Here is an 8,228-nt window from a genome sequence, read left to right on the forward strand (position 1 = left end):
AGAAGTATTTAAGGTGCAAATATGAAAGTGATAATTCTGTAAAGACTTTTGGGTAGTGAGACTCTCAACTGGAACATAGAGAACTATGACATGATCCACACACTTGCTACACCAGGAAACCCCTGTTTCCTGTTCTGGGGCCACAGCAGCAGGTACTCAGCAATCTTTCCCTCACCCTGTCCCTCACTGTGCCAAACCCTGAAACTGAAGAAGAAGACATTTTCCATCTAGTGGGAGAACTCAAACATGTTGCTCTCCAACCTTCTCAAGGTGGTCAAGGCTTCCATGTGGCTAAGTAAGGATGGTCCCTGTGGGAATGTGCCTCCTCTATGACCTAAAGTCAAGAGAGATAGGCAGGATCTTGTGGATGCCTTGGGAAAGTGGGATGACAGTGTGTAAAATAGAAGTTCTTTGTGCCACATTATGTATTCCTGAAGTCTCTGATTCTATGTTGTTTTCCTTCAGGATCCAGTATTGCCCAGAAAGTAACTCACGCCCAACCAGCAATGTTAGTGCAGGAGAAGGGGGCTGTCACTCTGGAATGCACATATATAACACCAGTGACCCAAATCATAGTCTGTTGTAGTACAAGCAGCCCAGTAGTGGGGGCGATGATTTTCCTTATTCGTCAGGGTTCTTACAGCCGGCAAAATGCCACAGAAGGTCGCTCCTCACTGAATTTCTGGAAGACAAGAAAGTCCATCCAACTTGTCATCTCAGCTTCAGAGCTGGAGGACTCCGCAGTGTATTTCTGTGCACTGAGGGAGCCCACAGCGGGAGGCGTGATGGAGCGAGGTGTACCCAAACCCCAGGGCTCTTCCCGATGCATCTCCCTGCTGTAGGGCCCAAGGCAGGGAATTGCTGTCCCTGATAGGAAGTGGTTAGTGTTATGGCAACACAGGTCCAGGCCTAGAGGGAGAACCTCACCCTAAGAAAATACCTCTCCGGGTAAGAGTTATCGTGCATCAAACACTTCCTCGCCCCTGAAAATTTGTGCTGAAATTGTTTATGGAAGGCTAGAATAGCCACAATAAACAATTTGCCATTTTGTAATTAGATTCAGCTAGAAGGATTGGCTAAGGAAGTTTAGAAACGTTTGACTCAAAAATTAGGAATAATGTGTGTGAATTACTGGATTTTTCAGATAAATTTTTTCAGTAAATATTTATTGAGCATATATTATGTTACAGGCATTGTTAGTCTATGAAGACCCTCAAATGTCTCTGTGGTTTTCCCTTTTTTGTTTTATATCATGCCATTTTATACCGTTTAATGATTTAATTTAATTAGGTTTGTCTGCTGTGAGTCATTGTACTTTTAGTTTCTAAGGGACCTGCTCTGTGATGTAGTTTGTACTAGTGTTCATTCCATCTTATTAATACCTCTAGGATAGGTGTGGTCAGTTTGTATACTATAGGGTTTACCTGCTTCCCACCAGTCTATTCCACAAATGATCATAATTAAGGGCTCTTAGGGGGACACTGTGAAGGAGCAGAGTGTGAATTTTCCCCTTTATTGGTTCCTGCCCTTCACATCAACACTCCTTCAAAGGTATTTTTTTTGAAAGATTTTTATTTATTTATTTGAGAGAGAGACAGAGCAGGAGCAGGGGGACAAGCAGAGGGAGAAGCCAACTCCCCGCTGAGCAGGGAGCCCAATGCGGGGCGTGATCCTGGGACCCCGGGAACATGACCTGAGCTGAAGGCAGCTGCTCAACCAACTGAGCCACCCAGGCTCCCCCTTCAAAGGTATTTTTTGCCAACACGTGGCTCAGTTTGCACACTTCCCAGCACTCTGTTTGTTCGATGTTCCACACTCCAAAATCTTCATTCTTGCCATTTTCCTTCTTCTACCTCTAACCCCATTTGCCCAGTGCCTTAAAATTCAGATGGTAATGGATGGTTGATAATTGGTCTTGCATTGTAACAACCTCTTATATTTGCTTGGAAGGCAGATATGTAGAGAAGAAACCTTAAGAATCTCCTAAAATGTTTTAATTACAAAATTTTACCATTTTAATATTCAATTTACCATTTTAACAATTTCTAATTGTATAATTCACTGGTATAAAATACATTTACATTGTGGTTCAAACAGCACCACCATCCATTTCTAGAATCTTTTCATCTTGAAAAACTGAATATTTGTACTCATTAAACAATAACTCTCCACTACTCCATCCTTCCAGTCCTTGGGAACTACCATTCTGCTTTCTCTTTCCATAAGTTTGACTACTTCAGATACCTTGTAGAAGTGGAATTGTGTTGGTCATTTTGTGACATTTCATTTGACATAATGCCCTCAGGGTTCATCTATGTTGCAGTGTGTGTCAAGATTTCTCTCCTTTTTAAGGTTGAATAATATTCCAGTGTATGTACATAGCACATTTTGTTTATCCACATCCATCTGTGGATGGTGTTTTGGGTTGCTTCTGCCTTTTGGTGGAAAGAGGAATACATAAACATCTCAATATTGAGGGTATATAACCAAATTCTTTCCATTTTTGAGTATATATCAGAAGTGGATTGCTGGATCATAAGACCATTCTATTTCAAAATTTTTGAGAAACACTTATACTTGTTAATTGGAACAACTATGCTCTAGACTTCATTTTCACAAGCAAGTTTCAAGAAAGAGAGTGATCACTAGTCATGAAAGGATCTTCAGTATATGAGTGAATCACAAAATTCTAGAAGAGTTTGTCACCCTTGCCAGTGCATTGCTTAAATCAGGTGTCTAATAATTGCTCTGAATGGAATGGTGAAACCACTACCCAGTGGTCAGCTCCTGAATAACAATTTGGGCATCCATTATAATACGTTTTCTTTCCTCTTTTGGTAAAGATCCAAACTCGCAATTATTTAATACTTCTTTAGTAGTTCTATTTGCATAAAGAAAGTACCTGTAAAAGATTGTCTTAAAATATTTCAAAACTTGGGAAGAAGTCATTTTGCTACCCTCTAGTCTCTCTTTCAGTTTTTCTCTGACAACCATACCATCTATAGTAACAAAAACAGGGAATAGGCTTTTACTATCATCCAGCTCTGTGTTGTAATCTATTAGCTCTGCCATGAACTTTCTTGATACTTTTGAGCTTTGTTTCATTATTTGTAAAACGGGAAGTGATATCTTCTTTAGTATTTTGTTGTGACAATTTATCAGTAATATACCCAAGAGATTGACAAATAGGAGATGAGCAATTTAGGAGGGTATCTCAATAGGTACAGAGAAAGCATTTGACAAAATCCAGATCCATTCCTAATTAAAACTTCCACCAAATTAGATAGAATTAAAGGGAATTTTTTCAACTAAAAAAGGGCTACTAAAAGACCTACATCAAATGTCATTCTTCATGGTGAAAGCCTAAATGATTTTTCCTTAGTTTCATAAATAAGGGAAGATTTTTGGCTTTCACCACTTGTATTTAATATTGAAGTAATGTTCCAGACAATGCAATAAAACACTTGGAAGAAAAAAAGCCATACAGTTTGGAAAGGAAGAAGTGACTTATCTTTATTAACAGCCAGCATAACTGAGCAGAAAATGGAAGGGAATCTACAAAACAGCTACTAGAACAAATTGGTTTAACAAAATCAAAAATATACCTGGTATATGATCCAGCCATTCTACTCCCAGATATAGACCCAAAAGAAATGAAAACATATGTTTATTTTTTTTAATTTAAATTTATTTATTAGAGAGAGAGAGAGTGAGAGAGAGAGCGCAAGAGGGGGTAGGGTTAGAGGGAGAAGCAGACTCCCCGCCGAGCAGGGAGCCCAATGTGGGACTCGATCCCGGGACTCCGGGATCATGACCCGAGCCGAAGGCAGTCGCTTAACCAACTGAGCCACCCAGGCGCCCGAAAGCATATGTTTATAAAAATATTATATACAAATGTTCACAGCAGCTTTATTTGTAAAAGCTCCACTGGGACTAACCCATATGGCTATCAAGAGGTGAATAGACAAATTATTTTATAGGCACATGATGGGATACTACACTGCAACAAAAAGAAACAAGTCCTGATAATTATGAACAATGAAAAAATTTAAAATAATTAGGTTGAGAAGAAGCCAGACAAAAGAGTATGTGATTTCATTTATATAAAATTATAAAATATCCAAACTAATTCATAACAGAAGTGTTGCCTGGAAATGGGGGTGGGAGAGGGTTGAGAGAAGGATTACAAAGAGACATGAGGAAACTTTTGGGGTGATGCGTATGTTCATTATCTCCATTGTGGTGATGGTTTCACATATATATAAAAGTCAAATATTATAGAATTGTTCACTTTAATTTGGTGCCATTTATTGTTATGTAAATTATGTATAAATAAAGCCATTAAATATCTAAATTTACCATGCACTATCTTCCCTAAATGTTGTGCAAGTCTTCTTGTGTGACACAAAATGGAAAATATTTCTCCCGTAGGATTTCATTGGCCTGAAATGTTCTTTTTTTAATTATAGATAATGACTTTCTCCATCATGAGCTATACTGTTTATTTTCAACCAGCATCATCCCAACCTACTTAGCATTGTCCCTGCATATCTGAATAGAATTTTGTAGTGGCTTGTCCCAAATTCTTTTCTAGCATCATTTTGTGGCAGGTTCTGACAATGTGATTTGGAAGGTGGAGGGAAAGGGAAGGGATATGTGAACACAAACAGTATCCAGGCCTGAATTTCTTACTTCACTCTGCATCTGGGTAAGCATTCCCATGTTGGCTCTGGACTCATGAAACTCCTCGACATGAATCTGTGGAGAGAAGCCTCCAGGAAATAGCCTGAGCTGTTTCTATATGTGTCTAGGTGTAACTGTTACAAGGCTTTATAGAAGATGTCTCCCTCTCCAGAACTTTATCCTAATAACCTGATTTCTTACCTTGTGTGAAAAATTATTTGCTTAACGTTTGGCAACAAAATGTGACAGAAGGATGGTAATAGAAAGCATCATTGAGGCTAAAATCTGTTAAAAGTATAGCATTAGTATTTGCTGCCTGATTCACATACACTAGTCACCTTACGTTGGAGTCAATAAAACAATGAGAACGTAAGAATCTCAGATCATTCTATGGGTATTTGACGTCATGCATGATGTTTCTTCTGTCTAGAATTCCTGTTTTTCACCTTTTAATGATTCTGAAAATCAGGAATATTTGACTAATAAATGCTTGCTTATAAAATAGTGTAACATTTCTTCTGAAAGCTTTATTAAAAAACAGTATTTCTTAAAATTGCTAATAATTTAGGAACAAAGAAATATAGTATATCAGTTAAAGGCCATTTGTTCATTTTTTTGTTATGTAAAAATTATTCAGTGACTACTTAAAAAATGATAGTCACAGTTTTAAATACTGGGGTAAAGTGCCAAAAAAACAGAATAACTCAGCAATGACTTGAATTCCTATTACTTTTTCCATATTCAACTCGAACCCCATTTCTGGCAGTCAGTGGGTTATAGGCTGGCCCACATGGACACATGAGAATATGAAGGACTGTAGTAAGATGCTTTAGAAGATGGTTACCCTCCAGCTACAGAGATGCCATGTGAAGCTGTGTTAAAGAAATTCAGTATCAGGTAGTGTCTTAAGAACAAATAGACCTGAGAGGTCAGGACTGCTGTTGTTCAGACTTCCAAGGGCCACCTGCAGACTGACATGTGCCTCAGGAAGTCAGGGATGACACAGACGGCTGACTTTGGGAGGCCTCTGGCCAACATGCACCCATTTCAGTCCCTGTCCACCAGGGGGTGCAGCTTCCTACCACAATCACATTTCCTGTGTGAAATGTGGGCTTGCACTGATCATTTCTCTGTCACTCCAACCTTTCTTCATGGTAAGATTGAAGAACATTATTTAGGTGACACTCCAGAGATGAAGTGTTCTCCAGGCTTCGTGACTGTGGTACTCTTAATGCTTGGTAAGTAAAATGCCTTTTAAAAATTGGATTCTTTCTTGCATTGTGTCAGAGAACTATTAACTATAATTTTATCCAAGAGCTTTATGCCCAAGGTGACAAGGTCTCTTTTCTTTTTCTTCAGGACAAACCCATGGAGATTCAGTGACTCAGACGGAGGGCCAAGTGACCCTCTTAGAAGAGGCTTCCCTGACTATAAACTGTACCTATTCAACAACTGGGTATCCCACTCTTTTCTGGTATGTCCAGTATCCAGGAGAAGGTCTACACCTCCTCCTGAGCTCCTCGGGGGACCAGGAGAAGAAAAGCAAGAAAGGATTTGAATCCACCTTCGACAGCAAATCCAAATCCTTCCACCTGGAGAAAGGCTCAGTGCAAGCGTCAGATTCAGCTGTTTACTACTGTGCCCTGAGTGACACAGTGACGGGGACTGCAGGGGGAGCGGAGCACAAACTCTGAGCAGGACAGGAGCTTAGAATGTGAGTGTCTCTGCCTGATCCACTCTGGTTCCAGCACAGTCTATGGTTGTTTGTCCCTCAGTGTCTGCTTAATCCAAAAATCATACAAACGAAGAGCGTAAGAACCAGAAGTAACATCCCCCAACCCCAGCTGTTCCTTAGTGACACTGAGAACAGTTTGATGCCAAGAGTTCCTCAGCCAGGGCATAAGTAATTTCAAGATAAAATCACATGACAATGAAGTGGTCTCTTGCTCATCCTTGCAGTGAACGTCCAGCCCCACAAGTTGTTCAGGGACCCCTGGTGGGTGTTGCTGTGTCTATGACACGTTTAGAGACACACAGTGTGCCTGAGGAGGTGGCGTCTGCCCATGTCTTCCTGACAGAGTATGGCAGGAGAGTTGATGGGGAACTTCAGCTCCAAACGAGGGTTTATCAGAGAAAGAAGGGAAGGGAGGAAAGGAAGAGGAACACATGAACCTGAGCAAGGAAAAGAGAGGCCAGGGACCTCTGCCCTGCTTTCTTTTCTAGTGAATCTGTTGGCAGACTCAGGCTGATATTCAACATGAAGGGGTGTGGGTAGAAACAGATGGAGGAAGTGGCTCATGTCCTGGCCAGTTAAATAGATCAGTTGGCTTTCTGACAGTAGGAACTCAAGTGAGATCGTTCTCCGTGCCCAGGAAATACAGTGAGAGAAAATGCTCTTGCACTGATGTTTCCTAACAATATAGATCAATAGGTGACACTGGGAGGGAAATCCTATGCATTTCTCTAACTCCCATTTTGCAACCTCTCACAGAGAACCACAAATCATGTATTGGAGAATGCATGGGAGTCAGTGAAGTTTTGCAAGGAATAATAGAAGAAGCAATGTCTGTAGTAACCAGATTTGTCAATATTGTTGCACTCTTTTTTATTTTTAAAATATTTTTAAAGATTTATTTATTTAACATAGAGAGCTAGGGAGATTGAGAGAGAGAGAGAGAGAGAGAGACAGAGTAGGGGTGGAGGTGGGAGTTGAGGGGGAGGCGCAGAGGGAGAAAGTGTTCTGAAGCAGACTCTGAGCTCAGCCTGGAGCCAGACGAGAGGCTGATCTCACCACCCCGAGATTATGACCTGAGCTGAAACCCATAGTCAGTTGCTTAGCTAACTGCGCCACCCAGACGACCTTAGATCTTTAAATTATTGTCTCCTTTTCAGTATATTTTATGAATGAGCTATGACCAAAATATTAATACATTTCCTATTACATTAATATATATGTTAATATATCCCATTATACACTTTTGGTTTAAATTAATTTTTTACTTAATTGTTTAAAATATAAAGCTTTTTCAAAGCTCTAGAAATATAAATGCATGTCAATAGGTCCTTTAAACAATTCAAAAGTGTATATAATAGGAATTCGCCTGACATTTGGATAAACAATGAAGACTAGGGGTGCCTGGCTGGATCAGTCAGTAGAACTGAAACTCTTGATCTCGGGGTTGTAAGTTCCAGCCGCATGGTGTGTTATGAGATTACTTAAACTGAAGTCTTTTAAAAAAATCATGGTAGATTATTGCTTATCTATTGACTTGTCTAAAACTCTGTTAAAAAGATAGTAAAGACATCCCAAAGGGCAGGAAGCGGCAAACACAAAGTAAAACAAGGAAAAAAGCTATTAGCAGACAGTGACGTCAACCATTTAGAAAATGTGTTGTATATGGAGAAAGGCAAACTCTGCATGAAAGACTAGCTAAAGAAGAAAACCTGGCCTAGTGTAGAAGAAACTCAGTGCGTGTTGTGCTCTCCAGTAAGGGTCAGGGAAAAGAAGCACCACATATTTTTGGATAATTGAGGAAGATGGCGTT

Source organism: Mirounga angustirostris, unplaced genomic scaffold (assembly GCF_029215605.1).
Source record: "Mirounga angustirostris isolate CCGP_5_RB_7025 unplaced genomic scaffold, mMirAng1.0.hap1 SCAF_9, whole genome shotgun sequence".
Taxonomy (NCBI): Eukaryota; Metazoa; Chordata; class Mammalia; order Carnivora; family Phocidae; genus Mirounga; species Mirounga angustirostris.